The 13090-nt window shown below is 45.7% G+C and overlaps 1 pseudogene; it reads right to left on the bottom strand.

Annotated features, from left to right (window-relative positions):
- Window positions 1-10836: 10836 nt before the first annotated feature.
- LOC132440381 (cytochrome b-c1 complex subunit 7 pseudogene) lies at window positions 10837-11158 on the bottom strand (annotated as a pseudogene).
- Window positions 11159-13090: the final 1932 nt, after the last annotated feature.

Below are 13090 nucleotides of genomic sequence, written 5' to 3'. Positions count from 1 at the left end.
TGTCACCATTTTACAGATGAGAAAACTGAGTCTAATGGTGTCGCCAGCTGGCTCCTTTCGAGCTCTGGTCCTTTGCACTTGGCTATTTCTTCTGCCTGGAATTGTCCTCCTCGGACTCTTCTGCAGCTGAGTCCTCATCCCTTTGAACCTTCACAGCTTGACCAATAAAAACTTGGTCAGGAAGTTCTCCCTGACCACCCTCAACAGTAGCTTCCCCACCACTCCGAGTTTCTATCAAGTCACTCTATTTTCTTCTCAAAACTTGACACGGGGCCTCCCTGGTAGCGCAGTGGTTGAGAGTCCGCTGGCCGATGCAGGGGCCACGGGTTCGTGCCCCGGTCCGGAAAGATCCCACATGCCGCGGAGCGCCTGGGCCCGTGAGCCATGGCCGCTGAGCCTGCGCGTCCGGAGCCTGTGCTCCGCAGCGGGAGAAGCCACAGCAGTGAGAGGCCCGCGTAACGCAAAAAAAAAACTTGCCACGATTGGTACTGTTGTTTGTTCATTTGTCTACCTGATTAGAACATATCTTTCCCCACCAGGAAATAAGCTCCGTGAAGTCAGAGGTCTGCTCTGTCCTATTCATTCCCACACCCCAGGAGCTAGACGAGGGCTCAGTAAATGAAGCTCTTGACTAGCTCCTCAACTTTACCCTGCTGGTCTCAGCACTTTGTGTCTTCCTCTGCATCGCTGTTGACTACATTGGCGTGATTCTTATCCACGTGGTAGGCCATGCTGGGAGTATTTGTCTAACCCTTGTTTGCTATTGAGTGCCAGATGTTTGAGGCACTACAAATGAGCAAAATGGCCTCTGTAGGATGGATATGAACCAGATCCTCCGGATAACACATTAGACTCGAACCCAGTGTGCCTGCAAAGATACACCATTATTTATAAATTAATAATGCCAAATCATTACAAAACAAAAAGAGGAAATACCCCGCAGAGCAAATGATGTCGAATATTTAAAGTTCAATCTATTAACTCAATTCACATTTTATTCCTTCAACAAAAATTATTGTTGTACACCTACTACGTACCACCACTACGTGCTGGGAATATAATGTTGAGCAAAACCAGAAACACACATAGAATCAGAAATGAAGCAAGGAGGAAACAAAGATTGTTCCACCGGAGGATGAAAGGGGAGACTGGTGGCCCCAGAGGTGAGCAGGGAGGGCTTCCCTGAGGAAGGGAATCTTGAATTGGGACCTGAAGGATGAGTAGGAGCTGGGGAAGAAAGAGTATCCTTTGACTGGAGGGAGTGTAGAAAGTTCCAGCAACTAGAATAAAGCCAGTATGGTAGAATAAAGGAGGTGGGTACACAGATGATAATTGACCAAATGTACTGTTACTGCTAAGCCAGGTATTAAAATACTGAAATACTTCTGTACCATTTGGTAACTTTAGCCACTGCCTCATCCCCCTGAGTGCTCCCCCAGTGGCCCAGCTCTTCACCCCTAGAGCCCCAGGGACCTCCCCATGATCCAGCACCTAAAGTGTTAACCGTGCCTAATCAGCAGTTAAACGGTTTAATCCCTGGCAGTACTCACGAACTGGAAGGGGGTTAGGGGGAGACCCTGCAGGGCGTGGTACGATCCCGGGGAGCCTGGTCCTTACCTAGGAACGGAGGGAATACTGAGGTGCTTTGGACAGAGAGGTCCTGCCGGCTGCAGTGCAGAGAATGCAGTAGGAGCCAGAGGATGTGATGATGGTAAGCAGGCATTGTGGGTTTCTCAGGGATACAGGCGACTGGGACTAGGGTGTCAGCACCCAAAATGGAGACAAGGGGCCTGATTCAGGGGGTATTTAGGAGATGAAATTGACAGGACAAATCTAAGGCAGAGGGAAGCCCCAAGGAGGACTCTGAGATGTTGGATTTGTAGAGCTGGAGAGATGGAGGGAGGGAAGGGGCCCCAAGGAGGGGCCACTTCATTAAGAGATCTATTTTTCTCTGTATGAACTAACGGAGCCCACACTGAAGGCTGCTAATATCCTAAAGGAGAGGCAGCCGGGTACTATGTGCCTCGGTTGGACATTTACAGCACCACCTATAAAATAGTCTTCCTCCTAAAAAATTAAATTTGGTTAAGCTTCTAGACTTTAAATATCCAGGAGACCTTTTTGCAATGATGGACAAGTTGTATAATCTGTACTGTCTGATACAGCAGCAATAGCCTCATATGGTTTCCGAGCCCCTGAAATTTTATTTTATTTCATTAATTTGTGACTAGTGGCTAATATATTGGACAATGTAGCTCTAGATCAAACTACCAATTTACAGGAAATATGGAGGAAGTAAACTGTACCATGGGCATACAACCAGCAAAATCCAGGCAGGAGAAATTCTCCAGGACCAAAACAAAAAGCAGTTTCTTCCACAAATAAATTGCAAGGGTTAAAAATGAGAGAGGTAGAGGGGGATGCCATAGATGAAAGGGTACTTAAAAGACATATTAACCAATCACAATGTGTGGGTCTTGTCTAGATCTAATTCAAACCAAAACAATTATAGATAAAAATAGGACACTCACTAAATAATTAAAAATTTGAACATCACCTGCATAAATTGATGACATTAAGGAAATATGAATTAATCCCTTTTTTGTGTGATCATGACCTTGTGGTTGTGTTTACTAAAAGTTCTTATGTCCAACAGATACATACTGAATGTTTATGGATGATGTAAAATGATGTGTCATATTTGCTTTAAAATAATAAGGGAGGGGAAATGGATGACAGTGGAAATAAGACAAGATTGGGCAGGCTTTCATGGCCGGGGTTGGGGTGGGTTCATGCAGGTTCAGGAGAGCATTCCATATTTTGCATATGTTGGATCTTCCCCATAATTATAAAATTAAAAATTAAATTAAGCAAAACTAACCTGCCCCCCAAAATAAAAAGTATTTTAGGCATAATCTTGCTAGGCCCTGTGGGTCCCCCATAGATGCGCCATCGTAATATCCCTGTCCCACCCCTGGCAGCAACAGGACAGCATTGAGGGACCGCTCTTCTCGCCAACCTGCCAACTCCTTTTCAGTCTTGTGAAGGCAAAATAAAACTTAATAGAAGACTCTCTTTCTTTTTGATCTGCTAAAAATCAGTCCCCCAAGGAGAATCATTCCTCACTGTTTCCAAAATTATGATACTTTTCTCCGGGATTGTTTCTAACTCCATCTAAAAGCATCTTGACTTTCAGTTTCATCTTCTCCCTCCCCCCACCCCCTGAGCTGGACTTCCAGGGACTGAACCATTTTATCTTCCCAAGCAGTGCTGCCCTCTCTTGCCTCTTGCACGTGCCATCTGCGTGTCTGGAACGCCCTGCAAAGGCAGGGAGAGGGTCACATGTGGAACACACACATGAGATTAAACAAATGTAGTAAACAGTGTTACAAAAACGAGATTACATCCCATGTAGCCTAATGAGGGACATCCTTCACAGACTGTCACCCTTTCTCTGCAGTGATCCCTTGGCCGTACGTCTGTAAGTACTAATTAGGATGCTGACTAATACTCGTTTACAGAGGCCAAATATGAGTGACTTAAACAAGACGAGAGCTTGTTTATTTACCCCTTAACAGGAGGTGTTCAGGGAAAGTGGTTTTCTCTGCTCCACGATGTGATCCAGGTAGATTACCTACCAGGTGTGAAGTTCACTTTAGTAAAAGCTTTTCTACAGTCCTGTATTATGGGGAGACACCTGTCTGGGCACCATCCGTTTCTGCTCACCGCCAGATCTCATGATCTAGCATATGACAATCACATCCTGGCAAACCTCCTCGCCTGGGAGATGCTGTGCTTTGCACATAATCAAGATGCAATAAGTATTAGTTTAGTTGGTTTAAATATATGTGTGTATATACGTTGAAACGTATTTATGCGGAGATCCCTGCCAAAACAGCAGATGGGGAACTGTGTAATACACATAAGAATATAAAACAAGGGAAGAGCAACGGAAAACCACTGCATTGTTAGAGTAATTCTACCTCCAATTAAAGTTGGAAAATAAACTGTCCACTTTCCAAGAGGATGTCATCAGGGTTTCCATTTGCAGTCATCAAGGACTAGTTCTCACACACTCTCCCCATTCTCTTCCTACCTCTCTGACCATCCTTTCTATTACTTTTATATAAATTTATCCATTTTATTTATTTATTTTTGGCTGCGTTGGGTCTTCGTTGCTGCTCACAGGCTCTCTCGAGTTGCGGTGAGCGGGGGCTACTCTTCATTGCGGTGCAAGGGCTTCTCATTGCGGTGGCTTCTCTTGTTGTGGAGCACGGGCTCTAGGTGTGCAGGTTCAGTAGTTGTGGCTCACGGGCTCTAGAGCGCAGGCTCAGTAGTTGTGGCGCATGGGCTTAGTTGCTCCATGGCATGTGGGATCCTCCCGGACCAGGGCTCGAACCCATGTCCCCTGCATTGGCAGGCGGATTCTTACCCACTGTGCCACCAGGGAAGCCCTGACCATCCTTTTTAAATCTTCTTTGTTAAGCTTCTTCATCTGCCTGTTTCTCCAGTGCTGATGTTCCTGAGGTTCCAGTCCTAACTTCCTGCCTCCTCCGCACACATGCTCTTCCTGGTAGGTTCAGCCAATCCTGTGGCCTTTGTTGCCATCTATGTGCCTATATCTCCCCAATGCATATCACAAACCCAGATCATTCCCCCAGAGCTCCCATCCTGAACACCTGGACAACTGCCCATGGTCATCTCCACCTGTAGGAGGTTCCTTCCCTGGGGACACCTGTTTCGCTTTAACCACTTTTAACCCCTGGCCCCTCGTTATCTCCTCCACAGCCTCTTGTTTCTGGGGTTCCCTGGTACTTACAAGACAGCTCAAGCTCTCCTGCCTTCTGGGTGTCCATTTGGCTCGTAGGAAACTCATACATATACCTTGGCACCAGAAAGGCTGCTCTGCTCTGCTCCCAACCCCACTGAAATAGGTGGAGAGGCCGGATGGGCTCCATTAGCACATGTTCAGCAAGGGAAGGGGATTCCAGGCTCATCACCAGGCAGCCCCCTCCCAGCTCTACGAGCACCTCCACTTTGGTTTGGGGACCCAATGCCCCACATTCCACGTGGTGCTACAGAAAGGGGTCAGGTACTGCAACTCACCTGGTAATGACAGCATTCGCCGGGCCACCTACCAGATGGAAGACTTTGGGCAAGTTATTTCACGTCTCTGTGCCTCAGTTTCCCTAAGCTTGAGATGGGGACCATAACAGCAACTACCGTGTGGGGTTGTAGTGAGATTGAATGAGTTAGTATTTGTAAAGCATTTAGAGTGACGCCTGGCACACAGTAAGCACTTCACTTAGCACTTCATTTAAGTCAACGAACAACAAAAAAATGCAAGCAGGAATTTTTGTTGCATAAACAGAAGAATGAATAAATGAAAGAATGAAGACAGCCCAACAGCCCTGCCATGGATGTGCCATGTGGTCTAAACCCTTGACACTCAACAGTGTAGTCTGTGGACCTGGAGCTTCCCTGGAAGCAGAACCTCAGGCCACAGTCCAGACCTACTGATCAGAATCTGCATTGTAGCAAGATTTCCAGGCGATTCACATGCACGTGAAGATGGATGGAGAGAGCAGCCCTCATGCCCAACGTTGCCCCTCATCCTCCCTCACTTCTCCGTGCTACCGAAGAGCAGCGTAGACCCGTGCATTCCTCCAGGAGGACCCTTCCAGGTTGGCAAGGCTTTGGGCTGCATAAGCTGAGACCACCACAAGCCTCCACCTATCACCCCAGTGGAGGGTTTCAAAGAGCTCAGTCTGCTTGGAACAGACACAGCCCTAAGCAGGCGCATGGCTAACTCTCTTTGGGGGTCTGATCACATATGGTCCGTGGAGAATCGGTTCTTCTCTGGGTACAAAGGCTGGGAGTGAAGGGGGCCAACCCTCTGGTGCATCAGCCTCCTAACTTGTCCTCGAGTCTTTCAATCCATTCTCCACACTGAGGTCAGGGTCAACTTTCTGCAGCAAATCTGACTGTTGACCCTGCTCCTCCTCACTGTTGCCCTCAAGATCAAGTTCAAAGCCCTTAGCTTAGCCCACCAGCTCCTTCGTGGTTTGACTCCAGCCCACCTCTGCAGCCTCTGTCCCTCTACAGCCTCTCTGACACATTTCAGGCCAGCTACATGGAGCCATTTGCTATGCTCTTTCAGGGCTGTGGACTTCCAAGGAAGGATATGAAGAGCAGAGAAGAGTGGAGATGTTCCAGGCTGCACAAAGGTGGCAGAGGCATGAGTTTGGAATACGGTAGATGTATTCAGAGCCCAACACTTTGGATGTGCTCTACTCATTGGCCGGAATGCCCTTTCTTCTCTATTTCCAGCTGATAAGCTTGGCCACATCCTTAATATCCAGCCCTGCTGTACTCACCTCTCTAAAACTCTTCTTCTTCTTTTTTTTTTTTCGTGGTACACGGGCCTCTCACTGCTGTGGCCTCTCCCGTTGTGGAGCACAGGCTCCGGACGTACAGGCTCAGCGGCCATGGCTCATGGGCCCAGCTGCTCCGCGGCACGGGGGATCCTCCCGGACCGGGGCACGAACCCGTGTCCCCTGCGTCGGCAGGCGGACTCTCAACCACTGCGCCACCAGGGAAGCCCCTCTAAAGCCCTTCTTAATCCGTCCAGGTAAAGATGAAGTCTCCCTCCTCTGTGACCAGGAGCATTTTGTGAACAGGTCAATACCACCTGATGTATGGCAGTGTCCTTCACGTACGTGTGGCTGTTTCTTCACTAGACTATTGAGGCAGAGACTGTAGCCCTAGATTCTAGCCTAGTACTTTGCATGTTGTGGGTGCTCAGTGTTTGCTGATATGGGGAATGGCTCTATCACTTCCTTTCCCTCTACTGAATAATTCAATATGCCCCAGTAGATGGGGTTGACTCAGACTCAAGGACAACTGGAATATCTAAGAGGCTAGGGCCTAAGGGTCATATAGACCAACACTGTTATAGTACAGATAAGGGAAAAAGAGCCCAGAGATGTTTAGCAACTTACCCACTGTCACACAGGTAGTTTCTAATTCAAACCCAATTCTGCTCTCAGGATTTTTCCCTTTTCTTTTCAACATTTCAAATATATTCTAAAAACTTACATATACTCATGGTTTTAAAAAGTTAAATACTCCAAAAGCGTGTCTAGTAAAATCAAATTCTTGCTCCTTTCCCTGACCCTCAGGCTCTCAGTTTCCAATCAGCAGTTCATTGCTATGCTAATATTTGTATATATTTGCACACACACACACATATATATATACACACATATATCAGACTTTCTGTTAATACATATGCCCGTATATGAGCTCCACCAGCTTTTACTTACACTCACAGTAACAAATATAGATCACAATTTTTCAAACTATGGATAATGATGCATTAAAATGTTATGAAATCAATTGATCAGGTCAGCATAGGTGTGATCTTGTTCGTTTTGTTTACTGAAAAAGAATGAAATGGGATGGAACAGAGGCTAGGACATCTAATATGGAAAGATGAAGTATTGCTCCATGACACTTTTGTTTCAGTTTTTTTTTTAATCAAGCCTGTGGAGGTATAATTTCCATATAATAAAAATTCACTTTTTTTAAGTGTAAAATTTGATGTGTTTTACCAAATGCATTCAGTCATGTGACCACATCACAATCAAGATATAGGGCATTTCCACCACCCCAGAAAGTACCCTGGTGTTTCTCTAAAATCAATCTCTTCCCCCGTCTTCAGCCCTGGCAACCACTGATTTGCCTTCTGTCAGGAGAGCTTTGCTTGTTTCCACATTAAACAATTTGTGTTCTTATATATATTTGTAAGCTCCACGATGGCAGAGATTTTTTTTTTTATCTGTTTTACTCACTGCTGTCTCTTCAATGCCTATTTCAGTGTCTGAAAATGTGGTGGTTACTCAATAAATATTTGTTGAAAGAAAATGAATGAAAGAACAAACCAATGAATGAATGAACGAACCAGCTTGTGATGTAAAATATAGTTCTTACAGTGAGTTACGGTCAAAAAAGTTTGGAAGTCCCGGCTGTAGACGAGTCCATAGAGTCCGTACATTTGGAAATTTGTTCCATGTCATTTTAGAGCTATCACAGTGCTTCTAAAGGCTGCAGAGTAGTTCACTGTAAGAGTACACGGTACTTCTCTAACTGGTCCTCTGTTGATATACACAGCAGTTATTTCCAATCTTTTTCTACTAATAATATCCTTATACATATGTCACTAAGCAAATGTGTGCATGTATGTGTAGGATAAGCTCTGGAACGTGATATTGCTAGGTCAGGGGTTAGTGGCGGTTTTTATTTTGCGAGACATCGCTGAACGGTCTTGCAAAGAGGTTTTCCCATATTGCACTCCCCCAGCAATGCTGCAGAGTGCTGGTTTCTCACCCTTAATGTGTGAGCAAACGTCTTTTTTTTTTTTGCCAGCTTAATAGGTAAATAGGGCACCTTGTAGGAGTTTTCGTTTGCATTTTTTTAGCAGTGAGAGTAAGCCCCCTTTCCTGTGTTTAAAGGCCGCTGTTATCTGTTTTTCTATGAACTTGGAACTCTCTGCTCAAGTCCTTTGCTTTTTTCTTTTGGGTTGTTAGTCCTTTTCCTTTTTCATCTGTGGGAATTTATAAAGGTCTTAAGGAAATTAGATCTCTGTCTGCGCTTCACATGTTGGAAACTTTCTTTTTCAGCCAAGTGTGTTGTTCATCTTTTGGCTTTATAGTCATTTTTGCAAGGCAGAATATGTTAATTTTATGATATCGTATGTGTCAGTCTTCTTTTCTTATATGGATTCTGGATTTTGTGTCATGTTTAAAAAGACGAAGTCCTTCCCCATTTGGATATTATTTAAATAAAATCTCCATGTTTTCTTTTAATACTTTTATGGTGAGGGTCTTTTCTTCCATTTAAATCTTTGCTCCATCTGGAATTTATTTGGGTATGAGGATCTAAGAAGGAATCTGAACTTTGTTTTAGATGGCTACCATTTGTCTAAACATAACACCATTTATTAAATAATCTCCTTTTCTCCCACTGATTTGAAATGTCCTCTTAATCATAAAGTAAATTTCTATGAGTATTTGGATCTATTTCTGTACTTTTCACACTGTTTTATTGGTCTGTCTATTCATGCACCATTACCAAACTGCTTAATTTATGTTAGCTTTATAATATATTTTAATGTCTTTCAGGATTAGACCACCTTTTATTTTTCAGAATTTGATTATTCTCATCTATTTCTTTTTCCACATAAACTTTAATATCTTTAATTCCAGAAAAAATATCCTATTTTTCAACTGGGATTATGCTAAATTTAAATATTAATCTAGAGACAGTTGGCAAATATGTAGTATGCAGCTTCCTCTCTTACAGATATTTTTCCATTTATTCGCATGTTTGTGTATGTTCTTTAGTAGCATCTTCAAATTTTACTCATTGACATCTTACACATAAGCTGATAACTATATTCCTGGATATGTAATCTGTTTGTAGCTATTCAAAATGGACTTCTTTCTTCCATTATATTTTTCTGTCTGTTTCTTATTTTGGAAGATACTGACTTTTTTACCCAGACATCTTACTAAATTCTATTGTTGGCAATGTTTTCTAATAGGATATCCTGGGTGCTGTGAGTATAAAGTCATATCTACAAGTAATGTCACCCTCCTCTTTAATTTTATTTCTCTGCTTTTATTTCTTTCTCCTTTCTGATCACATCAGCTATGCCTTGGGACTATTGTCTGGCAGTGACAGAGATCGTGGACTTATGTTCCTAGGTAATGGGCCTGCTTCTGGGGTTTCATGGTTCAGCATGAATAGTGTGTGTGTCCTCACTCCCCCACAATGTCCTGTGTGTGCCCCCATTGTTTTTACAGCTGGGACTGAGGCAAGGGTGGCCCTAGGGAACAGAGGGAGAACAGAACTGATGCAGAAAATGAGCGAAGTAGGTGGAGTCCGTGTCTCCAGCCCGGGGACCCACAGAGACGCCTCTGTCTCCTCTCTCCTCCTCTTCCAAAGTCTCAGGCAGCCCCCTTCCCACACCGTGGCTCCCCACACCCAGCATCTCACCCCTCATCATGAAAGCTCACTGGAGCTCAGATTCTAGTCCCAGAGCCGGTGCTGTCCACCTGAGCCTCGGTTTTCTCATCTGTAAGGTAGACTCCTACTCACCTGCTCTGCCTACTTCCTAGGGTGGACGCGAAAGCAGCAAGGCAACCCTGAGGAATTTAGGCAGCTGGTGGCCCTCCTGCCACACACATTGTCCTTGAGATGATGACTTCAGCTCTCCAGCCAATGGAACCTGAATAGAGTTACGTGCATGGAGAGAGATGCTACGGGACCGTTTCCTTTCAACTCCATCCTGGGCTTACACAACAGGCTCTGAGGACGAGGGTGAATCTCTAGGCTCTGTAGTCCTGGCTCTCAGCTCCCAAGCAGAACCCTGCCCTTCCCAGGGAAGGATAATAAATGGCAATGGCATTGCCGACTGGCTCACTGGGACCTCCAAGGGCAGAACTGCTCTTTCCAGGTCATGCTGGTCAAGAAGAGCCTCGACAGCCATGAGGGAAAACTTGCTATGGCCAAGGTCAATGTCTGTCTGCCTGTCACTGCCAGTTGGGCAGCAAGTGGGTCTCTGCAGGGCAAAAGATCAGTCCACTACAATCTAGGCAGCCACTTCCAACTTCCAAAAACATTTTTCTTTTCTTTTCCAACAATAATTATAATAGATATTTATTTAAAGTAATACATTTACAGCCCAGATAGTTCTACATTGTACATTTCAGGTTTAACCAACTTCAGAAAACTACTTTAGGACAGCTGCATCCACAGATCTAGACTACATGATTATTCCTTTGCCCATTCTTCTCTCTCTTTTCTCTCCCAAATAACCTCTTTCAGATGTGGTTCAAGGTAGAATTTATCCTCCTCATATTTTGTCCACTGCTCTTTAGGCAAGACCAGCTGCCTTATGGTCAGGTCCAGCGCTCTCTTAATGCGAAACACTGTGTCATTATAAAGGTTCTCAGGAAGCCTTCTTATGGCCTCTTTTGCGTCATCATTCTTATATACTGTATCATCTTGCATTAAGCCCAGTTTATTGAACCCAGAAGCGTCGAATACCCTCCAGCCACTTGCTTGATGCTGCAATGGCAGGCCTGTTTGCCATTTTGACCCAAGACAGAAGCATTCCCTGCTGGGTAAGTCCTAGAGCCAAAAACATTTTTCAAAATACACTGACAGGGTTTCCCTGGTGGCGCAGTGGTTGAGAGTCCGCCTGCCGATGCAGCGGACACGGGTTCGTGCCCTGGTCAGGGAAGATCCCACATGCCGCGGAGCGGCTGGGCCCGTGAGCCATGGCCGCTGAGCCTGCGCGTCCGGAGCCTGTGCTCCGCAACGGGAGAGGCCACAACAGTGAGAGGCCCGCGTACCGCAAAAAAACAAACAAACCAACAAAAACCAAAATACACTGACAAACAACAAATTGGGAGGGGAAAAAAAGATGTCGACCACAACTGTGAGTGTAAAGAACGTGGTCCTAGAGCAAATTGATGAGGCAAAATCATTAAGATCATCAATGGGTAAGTGGACAATTTCCAGAAGAAACAGCCAGGAAACGTGAGTTCTTTTTTCTTCTGCCTCCTTTTTACTTATTCATAGTTTCTCAGCCTTCTGTGAAGAGCACTGATGTTACTTTGGCAATCACAGAATAATTATTTTATTAACCTAGACAGCTATCTCGAAAAAGGCCTAAGGCTTCTCCCTTGCTGTCGTGTCCTACGACAAAACAGCACCCGATGTGCACTTAAACATCAGAAGCTGACAGATACTTGGCACATAGATTGGGAGCCACCCTGGGCACAGAGGGGAGGGCCAGTGAGTGGGAGCCCAGGAGGAGTAGAAGACCCAGAACTGTGAAGGAAAAGAATAGCGGTTACGGGTCCAGGGTCTACTGTCAGATGCCCTAGGTTTACCTACCAGCCCGGCTGCTTAGCAACTACGTGACCTTGACCGGCACACTCAGGCTCTAAGACTCATTCCCTGGCAGCTGCACGCGCCTTTCAACCTTGTGAGAACTCACTGAGGTGATGTATGGGAGGGAATCAGCACCGTGTCCTACACGTGGTAAACGTTCAAAAACTGTACGATTTAATTTGTGTGGTTACTATAACTGAAGAAAGCTTCCTTCTGGAGTAGGAAGGATGGGATTTTAGTCCTCACCTATAGGACTTACTGTGTGACCTTGGGCAAGTCACATCACTCCTGGGTCCCAGATGATCTCTGAAGCCTCTTCCAACCCGGACATTCTGAATCTTGTTCTTAGACCATCGCTATTAGCTTGCTTTGGGTTCAGTGGGATCCCAGCCCACTTTCCTAGTCACTGCCCTCACCCAGATGGGATCCCACGGCACCTTGTGGAGATCCCGTAGTTCATAGCCGGAGACTCTGATGGTGGGAAGCTCACCCATGGGTCGGCCCTCCCTTCCCCAAGGAAGCCAACTTCTTGTTTGGGCCTCTTTGCCATTTCCATGGAGACAAGGGACAGAGCAGGAGGGTACTGAAAAGTCCTTCCTTCAGGAAAAGGTTCCTCCCCTCCCCCGGGAGCCCACATTGCAGTGACGCACTTTCCTGCATCCACTGAAACCAAAAGGATTTCCCATCCCACAGGTCTCTGGGCTATTCTGGGGAAAGGAAACCAGGCCAGGTGGCCCCTTAGAGGTGACGCCCTGGGGAGCCAGTCCAACCCAAGTGCAGCTCTGCCTGCGCCCTGGCAGCTTTCTTCTGATTGGCTGCCCATCCCTCCGCTCCTGCAGGTACCTGCTTGCTCTTTGGATATAAGAGGAATTTTCCACAATCGTTGATCTTGGAGCCAAACCCTCAAGCACCAGAGGACAAAACCTCACAAAGAAGACCTGGAACAGATTGTCTCTTCTCTTAGCAGAGCTCAGACTGCTAGTCCCACACATCCTCCTGGACGAGGCGGGACTCACACTTGTGACATCATTTCCAATGCTCCAGCCTCAGAAGCAGTGCCCAACTTAGGAGAGCCCATATCAGCAGGATCATCTGGTTGGATGCCCTTCCTGCTTCTCCTTCCTGT

The sequence above is a fragment of the Delphinus delphis genome, chromosome 17 (genome assembly GCF_949987515.2).
Source record: "Delphinus delphis chromosome 17, mDelDel1.2, whole genome shotgun sequence".
In the NCBI taxonomy this organism is placed as follows: Eukaryota; Metazoa; Chordata; class Mammalia; order Artiodactyla; family Delphinidae; genus Delphinus; species Delphinus delphis.
This window is presented reverse-complemented; position numbering and strand designations above follow the sequence as displayed.